This window comes from Typopeltis vanoorti, chromosome 1 (genome assembly GCF_054136105.1).
Source record: "Typopeltis vanoorti isolate ZY-2024b chromosome 1, IOZ_Tvanoo_1.0, whole genome shotgun sequence".
Classification (NCBI taxonomy): domain Eukaryota; kingdom Metazoa; phylum Arthropoda; class Arachnida; order Uropygi; family Thelyphonidae; genus Typopeltis; species Typopeltis vanoorti.
The window spans coordinates 145,240,328-145,261,878 of record NC_143549.1 but is presented as its reverse complement, the minus strand read 5'-3'; the positions used below and the strand labels follow the sequence as shown (position 1 = coordinate 145,261,878).

Genomic DNA, 21,551 nt, shown 5'->3' with positions numbered 1-21,551 from the left:
ATCGGAGGATGTAATTATCAATGAGGTATCAAATCATCCACCAATTGGTGAAAGTGACCATGAGGTGATTACTTGGGTGGTTGCCAGCAGTGCAAGGACCCCTGTGAAAAAAGGGTATATGTGGAACTACAAGGGGGGTGATTATGAAGAGCTCAGGAGACAGCTTGCAGGTGTAGCATGGAATGAGGAGTTAGCTGGAAAAGAGATCAATGCAGCTTGGGGGATTTTCAAAAAATATTTAGTGGATGCAATGTCTAAATGTATACCACGGGTGAGAAGGTTAAATAAGTTAGGTGTGAGATGGATGAATAAAGAGATTAAGCATGCAATACAGAGAAAAAGGGCATTGTGGAGGCAGCATAAGAGAAGTGGAAGTAACCAATTTCATGAGTTCTACAAAGACCAGGCAAGGAGAGTGACTTGGTTGGTGAGAGTAGCTAAAGAGAGGTATGAACAGCAGTTAGCTAATGAAGCTAAAAAGAATCCTAGGGAGTTCTTTCGATATGTAGCCAGCAAAAGAAAGAATGATTATGGAAGGATGACATTGATTGGAGGAAATGGTATAAAGACAGCTGTTGCAGAATGTGTGGTGGAGATACTTAATAAGCAGTTCATAAAGATCTTTCAATCTTGTGAATGTGACTTCATGGAGAGATTAAGAGCAGTTGATGATGGGGAGGAGAGACTGACTGTAAGTGAGCAAGAGGTGTTTGGGGAGTTGAGTAAACTAGATGTAAATAAGGCTGTGGGACTTGATAATATATCACCACGTATTCTGAAGGAATGTGCCAGAGAGTTGACACCTGCCTTGACATATTTTTTTAATACGAGTCTTGCACTTGGTCAAGTCCCTAAAGAGTGGAAGGAGGGCAAGATTGTGCCACTTCATAAAGGAGGTGATCGAACTCAAGCATCAAACTATAGGCCTATCTGTGTGTCGGGTGTTGTGGTTAAGTTGTTGGAGAAGCTTGTGAGAGCTAGAATCCAGAGTTGGGTTGACAACAATGGTATAATCTTTGATGGACAGCATGGATTTGCTAAAGGGAGGTCGTGTTTTAGTAATCTACTTACTTATTACAATAAAGTGACTGCTTCCTTGGACAGAGGAGAAGGATACACAGTAATATACTTGGATTTCGCAAAAGCTTTTGATAGAGTGCCTCATGATAAGTTGACAGTCAAACTAGAGCAGATGGGGTTGGATATTAGATTAGTGCATTGGATTGGAGACTGGCTATCTGATAGGTATCAACAAGTTGTGTATGGGGGTGCAATATCCAGGAAAAGGAAAGTCACTAGTGGAGTGCCTCAGGGATCTGTTTTAGGGCCATTACTATTTAACTTGTATATTAATGATATTGGCGAAGATTTGGATGGAGATATTCAGTTGTTTGCAGATGATGCAAAGTTGGGAAGAACCATAAAGAGTAGTGAAGATGTTGTGGCCTTGCAAGAAGACTTGAATAAATTGAGTGATTGGGCAAGCAAATGGGGGTGTGAGTTCAATGTTGCAAAATGTAAGGTTTTAAAATTTGGAAAACAAAGATGGGATGCAGAATTTATGCTTGGTAAGAATATATTGTTGGAAGTAGAGGAAATAAGAGATCTGGGAGTGATAGTGGATAAGGATCTAAAATTTAGGGGTCACATCGCCAAAATTGTGAAGACAACACAAAGACTTCTGGGAATGATGAGGAGGACACTGACGTGTAGAAGTAGGGAGATTCTTGTTCCATTGTATAAGGCTTTGATTAGGCCACACATGGACTATTGTGCCCAGATTTGGTCACCTGGTTTTCAGAAGGATGAGGAGATGTTGGAAAGGGTCCAAAGGCGACTGACTAAGGTAGTTTCTGACCTCTGGAATGTCGAGTATGAGGAAAGATTGAAAAGATGTAATTTGCAGAGACTAGTGGAGAGAAGGAAGAGGGGAGATATGATAGAGACCTACAAGTTGGTAAGGGGTTGCTATAGGATCAATGGTGGAGAAGTTCTACAGCGAATAGTGGGAGATCAGGGGAGAACCAGAGGTCATCCCTGGAAACTGTATAAAGAGGGTGTGAGTAGGGGAGTGAGAGGCAGGTTTTTTTCGTGCAGAGTTGTGAATGATTGGAATGCCTTGCCTGAGAGTGTGGTGTCTGCAAGGAGTTTGAATGTGTTTAAGACCCGGTATGATGAGATGTGTGTGAGATAAAAGGACCTCCTAGATGAGTCTTTGACTCCATGAGGTCTTGTTTAATAATAATAATAATAATAATAATTAGTCATCACACAACCCCGACCTCCTAATCCACCGTCTTCACGCATACTACTCAGTTACGCCATCTATCGCCCAAATACGCTACATAATTCATGAGCTACACGCAAGCTCGCTAGGCCATCTACTGCACACTAATAATCTACATAATCCATCATCTACATCTCCGCTATGTAAATCCGACAAACAGTATTTTCGTCAGTTAGATGCGCATGTTCTTCTGGTCGATTTGTTTGAATGCGGATGAAATAGTCCAGTTTCCAGAAGGATAATCTCATATTTTCCACATGAGATCAGTTGATCACCTTCAGTTGAAAACTGTACATATATAAAGATTCTTTTTTTCACGAAGAGGATCGAACTCCAGTCTTTTGCGACGAAAGGAGCATTGTTCTCTCGGGCGAACTCGTCACTAGGAAAGGATGACCCTCTTATAAACTTCAATATTGCCAAAAACATTATCCTGTCTTCTTTCTCTCCAGAAATATTTCATTTTCGATAGAGCAAAATAGCTGGGTCTCAGAGCATTTCTATATAAATCCCAAATCCTATAAATTCTATTCAGAAGATAACCTGGTTAAATTATGAGACTTTTCTCAGTTGCTTCCAGAAAACACTTTTTTAGATGGCGGCAGTTTTTTTTTTTTCTGTTAAATGCTTTTTTATTTTTATATAGTTTTTATTTTTATATAGTTTTATTTTTTATATAGAACTGGCTTTCATCATTCCTTTACTTTATTCTATGCTTATAAAAAATCAGTAAGTTGTGACCGCATGCTATTCACAACGGAACTCTTCAGACCCGGCGAATCATTTTTTTTCCAATTTTTTTTCCAATCATTTACATCTGCCCCGTGAAACAACGCAGTGCACCCCAAGTAGAGATGAAGCTGTTAAAAGGGAGGGAAAGCACCAACACTTTCCTTTTGAATTTTTTTACTTCTTGTCTACACAAAGAAATAATCTACTTTGTTCTTCAAGTGTTTTTAAAATAATAAAAAACCGGAATAGCAAGAAGACAATATCGCTGACTGAAGGAAACTCCAAAGCAATTATTATGTTATTGTTGTTGTTGCGTAGGCACCTCCATGGAGTCAGAAGAATCATCGCGGGAGACCCAAACTATTCACACAATCTATCATACCTCTTCTTGAACCCATTAACAGACAAATCACTCACAACTGACTGTGGCAACTCGTTCCATCATTCACAACTCTCCATGCAAAGAAAATCTAGTCTTCACATACCTACTAACCACAACTTTATTCAACTTCCAGGGATGACCTCTTGTTCTATCCCCCTCTGGTCAAGTGCTGAAATATTCCCTTGCATCAAGCCTAGCAAACCCTTTGAGCAACTTAAATGTTTCTATCATACCCCTCCTTTTCTCCTATCAACTACTTCTACAATTCACGTGCTCTCAGTCTATCCTCATAGAGAACATTCCACAGACAACTTACCATCTTAGTTCTCGTCTCTGAATCTTCTTCGCCGCTTCCTCATCACTAAGGAACCCAAAAGATCATACTCGAGCACAATAATCCAGATAACTTCCTTATCTCTGCTTGGTAATGTGTTTTCAATAGGCAAGTAATCTTAGAGGCTATCTTAGCAACCTTAGTAAAATGTCCATTAAACTTTAACTCTTTATCTACCACCACCACACCTAAATCTCTAGCTTCATCTATTTCCTGGAGCACAGTTCCATCAATGTGGTACACAGATTGTAATGCATTTATCCCAAAATGCATAATTGATATTTCTCCACATTGAACTGATACCCATTATCTTTTGCCCATACTGACAGCCTATTTAAATCGCCCTACAAGCTCTCCACATCGCCTTGATCAACTATTACTTTAATTAATTTCCTATCATCATAAAACAATTGAATATTTCCTTTTGGTTATTTCCTATATCATTGAATTTATATTTAATTTAATTTTAATTTAATTCAATTTAATTTATGGATAAATTAAAATCTATAATTTGCTACTGCACTCTTAGGACCTCCCCTTATGCAAGGGAACTATTATGTTCCTCTTTCCACTCCCTTGGAACTGTACCAGATCTGAGAGTTAAATTAAAGAGCCTAGTTAGAGGCACCACTGCCAGCTCCCTTGTATATTCTCACAAGATTCCAGCTGACATCCCATATAGACCACAGCTGTATTTACATAGAGATTCTGCGCTATCATAAGAACCTCCAATTGATCCACTTCGTCCATCATAGAAATCGGTTGCCAGTATCACTGAACCATGATCGCCTGTCGGATATCTCATACTTTTCTTCGAACTTACATTGATGATTTTAATAAATGGTTCCTACTATTCCAAATTAGTGACATCCACTGATACGTTTTTTTTTCTACAAAGATATCAAAACGTTCTTCAATTTGTTTACCAAATTGTCTCTCATCCCTTACAGCATTTCTCTGATTCATCTACAGGTTTGTGCTCCATAGCCAACTCTCGTATTCACTTTTTTTTTTTTTAAATTCTCTTCTACTCCATTAGATATTCTGCAAATAGAAAATCAACCATCCAGTATGTTCCCAGTGAAAAACGACAAATGTTTGTCAATAAATCGATTATTTGTTAATTGCTCTAATTGCAATTCACGATAAAATAGTTGAGAAATCTGTGAACAAAATAATCAAATTTCTATGCTATTTTGAAACCTCTTAACTAGTAAACCGTCAGTTGGGATTCCATCATGATCGATCGTTGGAAACTCGTTTACTCAGTGGCTTGCAGAAATCACTTTTTTAGATGGCTGTTGTTTTGTTTCTATTTCACACTTCTTGCTCATATTATCTAACTTAGTGTCATGAAAAACTGGCAAAATTCCAGTAGTTCTTGATATTTATAAGCCAGTTGATCTTGTCTGATCCAAAGGCTTAGTAAGGATGTTTCCATTATATGAGTGATGCCTGCCTGCCTCTTTTCTGCAAATGAGTTGCTAACTTTTTCTCGAGTTGCTCATTACGGATCAAGCTTTATGCTCAATACTTTCCACTAATTCTAGGGTATCACAGCACTCAATCTTTCATGTGCCCTTTTCTCTATGATACCAACCGGAAAAAGTCGATATTGCAAATGCAGTCCATTATTTTGCTGATAATGTCATGTCGTGTGATACTCTTTCTCATATGACAAACCACGTACTTCACGAACCAATAAACTTTCTAGAATAGCTACTTCTACAATCTTAAGTTCTGATTGCAAACGCATTCTTCAAGACAGTTTGATAACTTATTAAACTTAATGTAACCAAAACGTACTTCCAGTTCATTTCTTTTTTCCAGTCTTTTATTTCCTTTGGAGAGTTGGCAAGACCATTTTAACCCTATCTAACTTTTATAGACTGGAAGAAAAGTTCAATCTCCACTGGTAGCCAGGCGGAGATAGCTGTGCCAAGATTATCACTAATTATAAACGGCATCCAGTTAAGAGAGGCAGACAAATGTCACCATCTTTTCACAGTTCCTAACCCTAATGTAGCATATTATTGTTTGAAATGATGTAGACTGTACCGGTCAATTTTCTTGAGTTTGCGACTTATAGGGTAAAAATTTGAGTTTCCATGCCGACTAGATTCGAACTCAGAACGACTTTCTTCGGGCAGCATACCGTTATGGATAAAAATGGCACTACTAGAAGGATACATAGGCCTGAGTTTTGTTTCTTAAAAAATTTTATTTCAGAATTGTGACAAATCTTTAGTCAAAATGAGATTTCTGTCATAGGAATCTGCATTTTCTCACTTAAGCAAAAATTGCAAGTATAATCTGTATCCAAGAAATTATTATTAGTAGTAATATTAATTTACCTCCAAAGAACTTGTTAACTCTCTATAGATCACATATCTAACCAACCGATAATACTGTTTTTCACATTTGGCACAGTACTTCTAAGAGAGTCTTAGAAAATCCTGAAGCTTAAAAATATACTTCAAGTTCATTTCGTGCAAAGTTCATTCACGCGATATGCATTTTTTACATATGTATTGATGGGGAGTGTTTATCAAAATTGGCAGTGGTGATTCCTCGACTATCCTCTATATCTGTTAAGCTATGCGGACCAGCTGGTCACATTGCCACTTTATAGTTGCACTTAAAATTATAGAAAGATTTTTAACTCCTTTTCGCCTCTTCATTCATTTCTCTGCTAAAGTCCGTTCGAACAGTCTGCTTTCATATGCATTTCTAAAAAAAATCTGCAGGTTTTCACACCCACTGATTAAAAAATATGCTTTCTTTCGTATCAACTTTCTGCAAGTGATGGTAATAGTGTACTATAAATAAAGGGGAGGGGAGATAACCTTTAGATGAAGTCAGAAAATGAAAAGAAACACACAGATGTTTTAGTAGTGAAATTATCTCTATTCCATTTGAAAACTTGAGTCGTTTTTGGAAAAATTAACAAAGTACGTTTCGATCATATTCTCTTGCCTTAGGTGAGAAGGCATAAAGTGATACTACAGCTAGTTTTTTTTTTTAAAAAGTGAGGAATTTTAATAATGAAAGTGTGAATTTAATTCTGTTTTTGCATGCAGTCTCGTTTTTATCTAATTCTTTTTTTATACCTTCATGGGATTAAAAGGGATTAAAATATGATGCCTACATAACGTTTTTTCTAGGCCTTTTTTGGGTTGCTCCCTGAGTTAGTAAATCGTATTTATCTGGTACCAACTACTTTTTTTTATGTAGATATTACCCACAAAAACCAGTAAACTTTTCATACATCGAGTACCTTTTGGGGGGTAGAGTAAAGGTGAGATAATACGGGAATCTGCAGTAGATATCACAGTCACTTTTTCTACTCACTTCAGCCAATAAGAAAGGTGGATGTCTCTCGATGGTCAAGATAATCGACTATGACACAACTCTCACAAGCACTAATGCCACAATGGATTTGGAATCACGCAGTCTGTTAATTGATAGAGCTGAGACGCTTTTCACTCAGTCATCCAGACCGGTCTGACAGATAGAAAGCAGGGGAAAAAAATCAGCTAAAGCCTCTTATTCTGTTATAGGGAATAGGCGAGGACGTTTTAGCCCAATCTAACTTTTGGAGATGTGGGCAGTTCAATCTCCACCGGTAGCCAAATAGAGATATTTGGCCCAAGGCTGTCACTAATTATAAGAATTTGCCAGTCCCTTATTTGCCGGTCTCTTCATCAGTCATCTGATGAGGAGACTGGCAAACATGCTGCCATCTTGTGTTCCATAACTCTAACAGGATATCTTATTGTTTGAAGTAGTGTGGGGTCTAAGTCGATTTTCTTGAATTTACGGAACGAAAAACCCAAGTTTCTAAGGGAAAAAAAAACCTCTTTCCTATGCAAGAGATCCTAACTAGAGAGCCCTTCAAAGAAAGATTTAAAAAAAGTTCCTCTAGTCGATTTCCTAATGCCTTTTATTCTCCCCCAAAAAGGAGTAAGCGGAGCTCTTTTAGCCATAAATCTGAAGTGTAGGAGGTAACTAATCTTTGTTCTTGAAGCATTTCGTGATATTAATCCCCATCTATCAATAAATGCTTGAGGAACAAAGTGCTAAAGGAGCTTACTCCTTTTTTTCAGGAAAGAATGTACGAGACGGCTGACATCTTGTGTCCCTAAATCCTAACGCCAGCAAACTCGGATTTTTAATCCCGAGTTTCTGGAAGAAAAACCCAGCAGAGATCAACTTACTTGGGAAGTGAGCGAAAAAGGCTTCGGGGAAAAAAAAAAAGTTGTCTACTTGGAGACTAAAATCAAATTTATAACACACTTTCTTCGCGCGGCAGACAGCCTGCAGTTTACAGTAAAAAACTTGTTACCTCCTTATAAGATTTGCTAATTAACTTTCAATTGAAAGAGCCCATATAAAAATTCTATCGTCATGATAAAATCAAAATCGAGTCTTTTTCATTAGACGGGCGCAATATCCCAACGTTTTTCCAAATGCACTATGGAGAACATGATATACCAGAGAAAATCTAATATTTATTTTTCAAGTAGTAATTTTCCAGTACTGTACGAGATTTGTGTGAAATCGGACGTCGAGTTGGCTACTCTCATAGGCAGTGAAAGGTTATTCATGCGGTAATTTATTCTACTAAATATAACAAATTGGCTAGGAAACACACGCATTGACATTGCTTCCGTGAAGAAATATGAGATGGATCATTATTATTATTATTATTATTATTATTATACAAACACCTACTGCAGCCAATACTCATCGAGGGAAGCACTAGTAAGATGCATTATAAGAGAGATAATGGCTTCTACCATATCTCTTAAACTGTTTCATTGTTTGTGCATTCATCACCTCATTCGGCAAATCATTCCACTCACCAACCACTCTTCATTCAAAAAACTAATGTCCTACTTTCTTGTGTGCCACACCTTTATACAGTTTCCAAAAATGACTTCTTCCCTCCTTCAACCTTTTGAATAATATCTTAGGTATCTTATTTGATAAGCTCCTCTTGTCAATTTATTATGCCTCAATCATATCAGCCCTCAATCACCTATTTACCATACTCTGCCAATTATATTCGCTCAACCTATCTTCATAGTTAGTATTCCACAAACTTGAGTGTACTTGTTATGTGCTTCTGAAGTTTTTCCAGAGCTTGCTCCTTACCTAGAAATGCAGGTGAGAAATATGTGTGCAGTAGCCCAAATGTGGCCTAATCAAAACTTTATACAAATGACAATATCCTTATCTCTACTTATCTTCTTAGTATAGTAGTATTTCTTTGTGCTGGTTTTATCACTTTTGCAATGTGTCCTTTGAATTTCAATTCTCTACATGCCAGTTTCCCAAGATCACTCACTTCCTCCACCTTAGTACATCAGCATCATTCCTAATAATTTGGTCCAACTCTCCATCATCAGCAAACAGTTGAATATCCGCTTGCAAACCCTCACAATATCATTAACAAACAAATTAAATAGCAGTGGTACTAAGACATAATCCTACGGGACTCCGCCGGTAACTCTCCTCAGAGACATAACTCCTCTATACACATCGGTTTCATATATATTAGAAAGCCAGTTTCTTATCCAATCAGTCAACTGATGTAATCTAAAAAGTCTGAAAAAACAATTTACAATTTAGATTTTCAGTTTAAGTCTTCTATAAATTCTGAAATAAAAGCTAAGACAAATTCTTTTTTGCTTAAATGAATTATCAGAGAAATCAATATTTTTGAAGAATTTTATTTAACAAAATAAGTGAAAAATACCTTAGATGAATTAACTGTTGAAGCAACAAGTATTTTTGCTATTGTATGAAACGTTTATTGCGTTATTACTACAATGACTGCAAGTTAGCAGAATGACTCGTTATTATCCACGGAATTAATAACCGTTTTATTACTGATATTAAAAAGAGAAATGCCTTTTAAAAGTTGTTAATGGCTTTTTCTTATTTCATGCAAGAAATAATATAAGCGTTACGAATTATTACTCGTAATTTTAGATGAAATATCTTTTAAAAAATTATTGAAGATGAAAAATATATTTTGTGAAAGCAAAACAGATTATGACTATCTTGAATTATGTTTCATTTATTTATTTATTTATTTATAATGACTCAGAACTGAAAGGTCGCACCTATAATACAACAGTGCCATGTGTGGACAAGTGATTAAGGCGAAAGAAATAATCTATTAATATGTTTCTTAAAATGTTGGTAAATTCAGAATTGTATTCATTAGAAAAAACAGAATGATTGTTCCAAAGAACAGAAGTGGATAGAATGAAGGAAGGTTTAGAGAAGTTCGTTCCGTATGTTTAACAGGTTAGACAGGTTATAGGTGTTGATCGAAGGTTGGTATAGTATTTACATGATTAGAAGAAAGTGGAGGAACGGTAATGGCCAGTTCAGCAGAGCAATGCCCAGGAAAGTACCGATAGAAAAGGCAGTATGTGGAAATAGAGCACTTATGGAAAGGTGGCTTAGTATTATCACAGGAAAAAAAAAAAAAAAAAGAGCCGTAGGATGCAAAAACTTACAATAGAAATTGTAAGTTTTACGAGCCGAAATAGAAAAACTAGATTAGACCTACACTTCCCAAAATTCTCTGGCTAATTTAATATCCCCAAATATAGGAAACACAATAAATGGTATGCATTAAAGAAGGTCACAAGAGTAAATTCATATTAAAGTTTTCTCACTATAAGCTTTAGAGCTTCAGCTTAGTCAATATAGACCAATAATGGCGAACCTTTTTACCAAGGTGTGTCAAACATCTTTTTTTTTAAATATTGACGTTGTTGATGTGCCACTTGCATACATGCATTATAAATTTAACTACTTAATCATAGATGATGACTTATTCATATCATATTAGGCTATTTATTTAATAGGACATTGATATATAATCTATGAATTCATATTATACAATTAATTTAATAAACTGATATAGTTTTTTCATCAGAATACCAATATTTTTCAACATCCAAGGTGTGTCACCTGAAACCCTCAAGTGTGTCAGTGCTGACAAGCGTGTCATAGGTTCACCATCACTGGTATAGACGAAGCCCTTTAGTCGGAAAGAGCTGGGTTCGATTCCCGTCAGTGACGTGAGGAACTGAAATCTCTTTCGACTAAAGGTGAGTTAACCAATCTCATACGGATGGTAGGGGTGTTTTCACCAGGAAATTAGGGTTTTTCGTACCCTCCAACAGGCAAACCGGCCCCGTGAACACACGCATCGACAGACATAAGACACACCGGAAGGCATAATGCCAATCACTTTATTCTCGAGACGGTCGCGGTTGTGAAGTCCACAGCTAGAGAACCTCAATGGTTCGTGGAAAGCTTAAGACAAGTCAAGACAACTATAAGCTTTAGATATGCTTTTTAGACATAGGAATTCGATGTTGACGATTTCTGTAAAACTTGGCGATTTTTCAAAAAAAAAAAAAAAAAAAATTGCATAATTCCTGCCTGCTTATCTTTACACATATTCTTCTAGCGAAAGTTACGTTATTCAAAAACTCTATTCCGTTGTGCTATCAGTGTGTTAAAAGTTATAACGTGCATTATTAAACATTGACCTAGTTTTGTTTATGCATCGTAGATATATAATTGCATTTTGCCTAATTTTTGTCAAAATAATTGTTCAAATTGAAATTGTTCGACTGCTTTTGATAGACTCCAAATACCAAACTTTATAAAATGCAATTTACTCAGTGCCAGGTTATTAATTCCAGTTCGTATAATTTTGCCGAAATAAATAAAAACGAGTGCACAATTTCTACTTTGCATTGTTTGCATACAACCACAGAAGAATTATTCCCCTGTATTTCTACATTTTATCCCTTTTGCTCTTTGAAATGATCGGAAATTAAAATCAGAACGGTGCGAGGTTTTTATAAGAATTTTAAATACTAAATTGTAGAAAAATTAATGAAGCCAGAGTCTTAGAATAACTTGAATAATCAAAATAACTTAGAATAACTTGGAAAAATGCATTTTGCGAAACGTACCTAATAAGGTATATGATATTTAATGAAAATAATTCTTCGAATCATTAAACATGAATGGTTCTCTTTGTTACGTAAATGATTACAGACTTTTTCCCTGGTGAATATCCTCGAAAAGAGAGGTGACCTTCAAATGATCAGTGCTAGTACAGTGAAATGTTCTCCTAACGCAGTTGTAGAACATTTCATTAGACATTTAATATCATTCGACTGCTTGCGCAACAAATTTCTATGGAAGCAGCATTTGCGCAAAACATATTCTTGAAATCAGTATGAAAAAATGTGAAATTTTATGCATGAAATACTGCAAATATACAATATATATATAAATAAATAAATAATGCAAGCACGCCTCAGTGTGAGTTTCATTTAGAGGAACAATCAAAAACAAAGAAAAACGAGAGAGAAAAAAGTGTTAGGATGCATGGAAGTCGATGTTAACAATATTCAGCAACATAATCCTAAATAACAGTTTTCTTTCATAAGTGAAAAATGCATGTAATTTTGAAGAAAAAAAAATGAGGGAGGAGAGAAAAGGCAGAAGAGCAGTATGAACGAGAAGCTAATGAAAAAAAAAGTTATTGTATTTTGTATTCTCTTCGATAAAAAGAAATCAATTTATGGTTTGTGAATTACTTGTCAAAACATCTAATACGTTAATAAATGCATTTAATTACTAAAAGAATTCGAAATAATTAATTGACCGTGGGCGTTTTTATGATCACATTGAAGGTACAGTATATTGAAATCAGTATTGGAATAGCTCCTTGTTTCAGGATGAAACATACCTCTTGTCACATATGGTCTGTACTACTATTACACTATATAAGGCAAAAAGAGATATACTCGTAGAGCTGTACATATCTACACTGTTAACAGCACGTAAAGAACTTATGAACCTCCTCATAATGTTATGACAGGAGGCTGTTCGAGACATTGATGAAAGTCAGCATCATCCAAAATCAACTCCAGGCAAGCGGGTGATAATCAACGTTATCAGCTGATGAAAATGCAAGAGTGCTAGTTAAAATGTATAGGCAAATCCAGGAGGCGAACATCAAAGCACTTTTTTTTTTTTGGAGGGGGAAGGGAAGAATACTGAAATGTAAGGAGTACAATATGGTAACAATGAACCAAGAGTTCACGTAAAGAACTTCAAAATTTTGGTTGCTCCTGAATGGCTGTTGCACTTAAACATCAACTATAACGAACAACAACAACAACAGCAACAACAAAAGTACACTACACATTAGTGTAGAAAACCTTCTCACTGATTTGAATGTTTTACGTATCAGAGACGCAGTTTTCTACAGATGCGTAATTCGATATATCGAAAGAGGATATATCGAATTACGATGTATTCTTTTCTATCATATGAGTGAATGTGGGTGTGACGAATGCCTGCTAAACTGCTTATTCCAGTGCAATATAGCGGCTGTGAAGTCTGGTGGCAGCTATTTCTCTGTACGTACTAGGATCTTTGTGATATCCGGAAGAATGGGCGACGAAGGATTTCAACACTTCTGGATAATGCTGTTTCCAATTTTTGAACACAGCAATGTACATTATCATATTGTAGGTGTTATTGCGACAGAGATTGAGAAAAATGATGTGCAAAATTAATTTGACTGGCCTACAAATCTCAACCCTATGAAATTTTTTTTTTTTTTTGAAGAACTGGAACATTTTGCTAGACTAATGTAATCAACAACGATACATAGGTTGGTGGTTATGTTGAAGATGGAATGATCTTTCTTTCAGTGAAATATTAAACCAATTTCAATAGTCAAATTAGATTTACTTTTAGATGGAGTAATGATGGTAAAGTGCCTGAAAGAAAACGAAACTTTTTTTTTAAGTTGCATAATATATCTGGGTGAATGCTGTACTTTTAAGAACAAGTTTCCTGGCCACTTCATTCTAACCTTACTCCTTTAAATTTTCATTATGCATTTACATAATGAAAATTTAAAGGAGTTAGTAATTACATAAAGGATAAAATAATTCACAGATGCTCCAAATGAAATAAAAATAAAATAAACTCTTTATATTTCTAACTGTCATTCCCAATATTTATTACTGCTGTATCTTAATGTTTCAGTAAATACTTACATTTGAAATACCGGAATCATTTGTGAAAATCCAGTATTTTATTCTTACGCTTCGTTACGAGAGCCAATTTTATAAATGACATTTTTAGGCCTTCATCATTTCGGGACATTGCTGGTTATCGAAATTTGAATATGCTACCGATCATGTATAGCTGACCATACTAGCTTACCCTTCTTAAATCCCTTGCTCATTCCGTTGTTAATTGACTTACAGCAAGAGATTGCTACTGGATTCTCTGTCCGATTCTTGGATGAGTATCGGAAGATTTTAACTGGAGAAGGATTGAGAACAAACAGGGATAAATGTAATAAATATATGTTTGTGCAATTTCTCATTCACTATGATATTTATTATTATTATTATTATTATTATTATTATTATTATTATTATTATTATTATTATTATTATTTGTTACGGTTAAGATCACAATCGTTGTTGGAGGATATCACACCCGAAGGAGAGAATGGGAGGTTTGGGAAAAGGTGACATGCATAAAAGGAAGATATCTGCAAAGTTTCTTCTTCTACTCCTTCTTTTTATTATTATTTAGACTAGAAACAATACTTTAATGTATTACTTTAAAAAATTAAATAATTTAAAATTAAAAACTGTTGAATACAAACACAGTATTATTATTATTATTATTATTATTATTATTATTATTATTATTATTATTATTATTATTATTATTATTAAAGGGGTGAAAGGGGAAAGAAAGGAGGGTGAATAGGTGAGGAATGTATTTGCATCGCAAGCGTCCTCATACGACTACAATATGGCATTATATGAGTGTAGGGATGCACCACGTAGTCACAGAATAGCATGACGACTGAAAACAGTTATACAATAGAGATGCTCAGCATAGATTCGATTACGGCACATTAACGATACTTTACTGGAAGAAATTCATGAAATCGCCCATAACGTTGAATCAACCATGATTTCTTCTAGTAAATCAACTTCAAAGCAATGACACTAGCAAAGTATATCATGAAAAGATGATTTCTCATTCAAAATGGATTTTTGAATGAGTGGGATGTACTTATTGTTGTTTTTTCTCAACAGGAGAGAATGCTCGTTTCACGTTGTTGTTTCTCAACTGGAGAGAACTGATCGTTTTGTGCTGAAACACAATGCATCAGTGTGTCGTCTCACTAGGATTATATCGTGAAACTTTGTCCTACTGTACGAAAAATCCCATGCTAAACTTGCATTCCACATTCTAGTGGCTATATGGTGATACATCTGGAAGGTTCTGGATCACCAATGCAAAGTCCTTTCGCCCCCTCATAGATTAATATGATTCAGTAAGTAATATTATTTAAAAGTCTTAGAAATACTGGTGAAAAAGATTTTCGGACTGATAAATAGCAGAGCCTGATTATTAACTGTTTCCTGCTAGTGTGACTCATTTCTTACCACTTTCTTTTGTACTAATATAAAAAATATGTCAGAAAATTGTGAACTTAGTTCAAAGTAATAAATCAAAAATTAAAATAAAATATACCATATTTTCTACATTTTTGTATGAAGCTTATGTACTATTTTCTCTTGCATGCTACAAGTATCGGGACACCATACAGATATATCTAAACTGAACATGCTTCAATAATCTGTGTGTAAGGGCGACAATGTTATGTAACTGTATTAATGATGGGAATGGACATTATCATGGAAATGATTATGAGGAGAGAACGGTTTTGTGTTTGATCGTTTCGGACCTATCAAGCATGTACATGGATGTCTGCGTAAATAAGAAACTAGATAAGAACAGAGATCTGCAAGTTTTCCAACTATGTCACCAGACTAGAGAAGAGTATACAAAAAGGACTTCCACTTATGTCTATACATGAAAGCTAGGAGTATAAGAAACAAAGGGGGTAGAGTTTGTTGCCTTAGTAAATATGTTGGGACCTCACATTGTAGGCATTAGTGAGACCTAGCTATCAGAGACAGACATACTAGCTGGTATCGAGTGTAATGAGTATAGTACTTTTAGGAAGGATAGACAGGTTGGAGAGGAGGGGGCGTGGTGCTGATGATATTGGATGACTTGAATTCAGTTAGAGTTGAGACCTATGAGTACAATTCTAGTAACAGTTTTTCATGTGGCAGTGAGTTTGAAGCCAACTGGTGTAAGGCGGAGTCTAACAAGACGAAGTACATAGTTGGATATTGTTATAGACTTAATGGATCGGTTGATAGTGACGAAGAAATACATCACCAAATAAAGATGGAGTAATCATAATGGGAGACTTTAATTATAAGAACATTGGATAGCAGTAACCCCTTAGGAAAAGAATGAAAGTGAATTTATTGAGTTTATGAGACAACTCCCTCAAGAGCATGTGAAAGAAGGAACTCGAAGTCAAAGAGTGTTAGATCTGATTACAGTTTCACAGGGGGGGGGGTTCAGTTCAAGATGTAATTATATTGCCTTCGCTACCTATCTGTTTCCAAAAAAAAAAAAAAAAACAATTAAACGTTCACGTATGCTCTTTTATTTTAAATATAAATAAGACTTGCTAGTTCCTATGTCTTTATAGATTCTGACTTTTCTCCTCTTCCAAAACATCACTGAATACAGGACCGCTCAAGAAATTTGCCCATGCTGTGCTTGAAAGAAAAAAAAAACACGGATAATATTTATTCTTTCATAAAATTTTTGGCCGCACCTTTAGTTTGATAAGCGCGACTAATTACTCATGTGGGACTTCTGTGTCTCTGAAGTATGTAAACAAGGAAAGTAATAAGGAAGTTACTTAGACATTTCTAACTCGACGACAGGTTAGACGTAGAAAACGCTTACCAGCTATGATAGAAATTGAAGATAAACACTAGTAATCTAAACAAAAAATAGCAGCTCCATTAAGTACTTACCTAAATCATCAGCGACTATAAAAACAATATGAGGTTTATTGGCACAGCAGATGAAATTCATACAACCGAATGCGAAAAATATGAGAAGCAGTGCAGACATTGCATTTCAGTAGTGTAACAGACAAAAAAAAGAAAGTACGTTTCTTTCATGGGAACTTAGATGGGGTATTTATATGAGATACATTTATGGCAGATCACTCTGTACAAGCATAGAAAAAGAGCAAAATTGACAGTAAATAGCTGACCCACATAGATTAGTAACACCCTCTGCTTTGAGTTCGACAGTTTTATTTCATTTCCGGAGCAAACCCGGAAAAAATGAAAATAATATATCCTTATTCCGGATAGATAGCCCTACTGACAATTCAGTTTATTAGTTTAATATTTTATCTGCTGAAACATCAGTTTTGTTTTTTCTGCTGAATAGAAATTTGTAGAACACAGGCGACGAAGCCCATAAACTTTAAAAAGAGAAATCCACCAGCTCGAACTTATTTTATAATAGCAGCTGTTTCACTTTCACTTATTAGTTCATTCTCTCCTATAATAAAAGTGAAAAATAACAAATACATATCAAAAGTATTTAATAATAAATATGCACTCGAGACATAGAAACACATTATATGAACATATAGACTCCAGAACGTTTATTACTGCTATATATAACAAAATATTTCGATAAGAAAAATCAAATTATCCTCGACCTAACTGACGATTTCAAAAAAAAAAAAAAAAGTAGAACATGAGTATGAGTCGCATGCTAGAGTGATATAGTTCAGTAGATATAAACCTTGTGATATACAGACAGAAATAAAATTCGATTTCTTGGGGATGAAGGGAAACTTACACTTACAACTTACAGATATCACTTCCAATTTCGTCGAGCTTTATTTACTATTGTTCCACTACCAGAAACCCTAAAACTGGTTTCATAAACGTTCCCTCCTGATATAATAAAATTGCTCGATTTGCTATGCATTAAGGTTACCTGGATGACTTCTTAGTTATATGGCCACATCCTGAAGTTGCTCCACCTTCATTCCTAACCAAAATCGGCAGCATACAATAGTATGTTAAATTCACCAACGCAAAAAACACAGAAAATTTGCTCTCTTGGTATCCGCTGGGCTCTTCGTCTTCTGGACTGCTGACAATCATAGACAGCTATGTATACAGTAGGATTCGACACATCATCCTCCTCAAAAAAAATTGTCATAATCAAAATGCTTCTTAATAAAGTATACATGCTGATTTATGACTTAAATTTAAACTAGAATTTGACATTATCCAAACAGTTATGTCTCGAAATGCTTTCAACCCATAAAAGATCCAGCACACCATAGAATGCAAGTTACACAAGCGCATCATACATACGAGGCACTTTCTAAGAATCCCGGCCCTGCATATGAAGTCCCTGCCTTCTTTTTACCTTACTGAAATCTCTGAAAACCTTTTTCAAGAATCCTAAAAAGCATTATTTAGTGCCTAATCTTTCTTTTCAAAGAAAAAATCTTCATGTTACATTCCACCAAGGATAAACAGTATCCATTCCAGGTGTTTACTAGGTTTCTTGTGACTGTCTCGTCTCTCATATACTTTGGACAATGAGGATGTTCGGTTCAGAAAATACTGTGAGATCATTCCTATGTCCCAACCAAAAAATAATAATAAAATAAATAAAAAGTCTGGTCTGGCGCAACACGGAGTCGATACCGAGCACAGAATCTTAATACCATGGGCAGGCAATGGATTCTTTATTATATTTTTTATAAGACCGAACATTGAACTTTTTCAAGCTATTTCAGGCCACCTCTAGTCCATTATCGTATCAGGTGATACAGTTCATTTCCTACATAAAAATAATCAAACGCCCGTGCCCACAGAGGCGTTTGAAACTTGTAGCTTGTTGATGGGAGAACGAACATGTTAACCACCCCGCTAGCCAAGCTACCTAAGATAGATGCTGTTTAAATTTGAGCCTTAATTTAAAGAAAGTATCAAAGTGCTACTATACCCAAGTTGAACTTAACTGGAATGACTGTGTCTTCTTAGCAAGAATTTGGGAATGCTGTGGTACAATAGTTTACACATAAACAAAAAAACAGTTAATGTTTAACTAATAAAGATAAGATAAACAGTAACTCTTTATTTTTGTTTATGTGTCAACTACTGTACCACAGCACTCTAGTACGCCGTTCGTATCTCATTTGTGAAGCAGGTAAAACAATTTATGGGAGAGGAGGGATTTAGTCTTTAATTTCACTTGCAGTGCATGAAGGAGAAAAGAAAATTATTAGTGTAACTAATAATTTTCTCCCGCCTATAATAATGAATAATGTAAAAGAGATTGCTACTTTTTCTGTTTACACTAAGCACTTCAGAATAGATAATACAAAAAAGAAGGAGATTAAAAAAGAAAAGAAAAGAAAGAAATAATAAACAGAATAAAAGCAAGCTAAATTGTTCATGATGATGTATTTAGAACAAAATTCTAAATTACGAAATTAGTTCAATAATTGAAAAAAAAAAGAACTCCAGGAAAGAATGCAATTAAAAGTGTTAGCAAAAATGTCACTAATGTGACAGAAAAATGGAAAATACATTGAACATGACACAAGGATGTAAAAAACCTCTTCTGGTTGCCATTAAAATATATTCTGGTTACCATAATTCAAGACTTCTTACAGTCCGCGCGGTTAGCCTAGTGGCTTTGCGCTTCGCAACCATATGCTCGGGGAAGGAGTTTCCGATGTTCGATTCCCGTCGACGACGACGTGAGGAGCTTAAGGATTTTCCTCAGCCATAGCCAAGTTAGCCGGTCTTGGGTGTGAACAGGGGTTTTCCCCCTAGTTTAACTGGGGTTTTTCATCCCGCAAGCAGGCAAACCGGCCCCGTGAACACACACACGGATCTACAGTCATAAATACTTAACCCCCATGAAGGGGCTCAACTCACGCCAATAGGGATGGAGTAGAAAAGGGAGAAAACTCCATACCAATAAATAAATGAAAGACTTCTTACAAAAGTGATTAACTCTAAGAACTTTGTTAACGTATACAAATTAAAAAAATTTATTTCTGTACGTTTTTTTGCATAAAACATGCATCGTGATATCACATTTTAAAGATATGTAGATTTGTTTGTTTATATAACGTTTCTTAAAAGAAGTTATGTATAGATTTAATTGTTTTCATAACATATATCAGGAGGAGTTACGTGTAACATATTTTGTTTATGATATATTGTAATAGATCTAAAGAAAATTAATGCCAATTTTATATTTATATGCTTATATGCATAGTAAAGTGTTGTTGTTGTTGTTATGTTCCATCGACTCGTTTTCGATTCCTGGTGATTCTATGAACATACATTCTCCATTCAGATCTGTCCCTGGCCATATCTTTCAGAATTTCCAAACGCATTCCAGTTGCTTTTTTAACTCCATCCACCCATCTAATTCTTGGTCTTCCTCTTCTCCTGCTTCCATCAACTTTAGCAAGCATCATCATCTTCTCCAGACTGTCATTTCCTCGCATAATATGTCGAAGTATGACAATTTTTGATTGATGATCATAGCTTCGAGGGAGCAATCTGGCTTTATTCTGTCTATCACTGATTTATTGGTTTGCTTTGCAGTCCATGGTATTCTTAGTAAGCGTCTCCAAACCCATAATTCAAATGCATCGATCTTCCTTCTTTCACTCTTTTTCAGGGTGCAACTTTCACATCCATACAGTACCACAAGGAATATCACTGCTTTCACGATTCTGATTTTTGTTGGGAGGCTAATATCTTTATCTTTAAAGATCTTGCTTAAATTTATCATTACTTTCTTTCCGAGTAATAATATTCTTCTAACTTCTTCAGTACAATAACCATCTTGATCAATTCGGGATCCTAGGAGCCCAAAATTGTTAACTGCTTCCATTTTCCCCCCATTTACTTCAAAATGATTAAGTTCACATGTTGCCATAACTTTTGTTTTTTTTTGAGGTTACGTTTAAGACCATATTTAACACTTTCTTCTTTAACTTTCATAATAAGTTCATCCAAATTTTCTTTGCATTCTGTTAGCAAGGTGGTATCATCTGCATACCTCAAATTATTAATATTTCTTCCACCAATTTTAATTCCAACTGAAGACTCCTCTAGCCCTGCCATTCTTAAAATGTATTCGCTGTACAAGTTAATCAGGTACAGATCCTTGTCGCATTCCCTTTACCTATTGTGAAATACTCAGTTTCTCCAAGATCTGTTCGGAAAGTAGCTTCTTGTTCATAATAAAGATTCCTCAGAAGGATAAAGAAATGCTCTGGTACTCCCATCGTTCTTAACACATTCCACATTTTCACATGATCTACAGAGTCAAAAGCCTTGCTATAGTCAAGGAAACAAAGGCAAACGTTCTTTTGATATTCCTGTCTTTTTATATTATCCATCTCACATTGGCGATTTGATCTCTTGTTCCTCTGCCTTTTCGAAATCCTGACTGTTCATTTGACATTTCTATCTTCATGAATGGTTCCAGTCTTTCCTGAATGATCTTAAGTAAGACTTTACTTGAATGAGAAATCAGTGCTATAGTTCTGTAATGTTTGCACTCTCTTGCATCGCCTTTCTTCAATAAAGGTATATAAACTGATTTTTTCCATTCCCTAGGCCATTTAGTTGTGATCCAAATTCTCTGACATAGAGCTGTTAAAATTTTAACTGTCTCTTCTCTCAGGGCTTTGAGTAGCTCGATAGGTATTCCATCTCTTCCTGGTGCCTTCTTACTGATAGCTGTTGCAGTGCTCACCTCACTTCACTCTCCAG

At 35.4% G+C, this 21,551-nt stretch overlaps 1 protein-coding gene across 3 annotated transcripts in view; it reads right to left on the bottom strand.

The window, feature by feature from the left end:
• LOC150110511 (arylsulfatase B-like) overlaps nucleotides 1–21,551 on the bottom strand; it is a 318,735-nt gene that overhangs the window by 117,259 nt on the left and 179,925 nt on the right. The window contains exon 1 of one of the 3 annotated variants that reach the window (XM_090394344.1): nucleotides 12,533–12,794. The exons of the other annotated variants lie outside the window; for them this stretch is intronic. The gene's annotated coding sequence lies outside the window, so the exon portion shown is untranslated. Of the gene's footprint in view, nucleotides 1–12,532; nucleotides 12,795–21,551 lie in introns of those variants that run through there. 3 annotated transcript variants of the gene reach the window in all.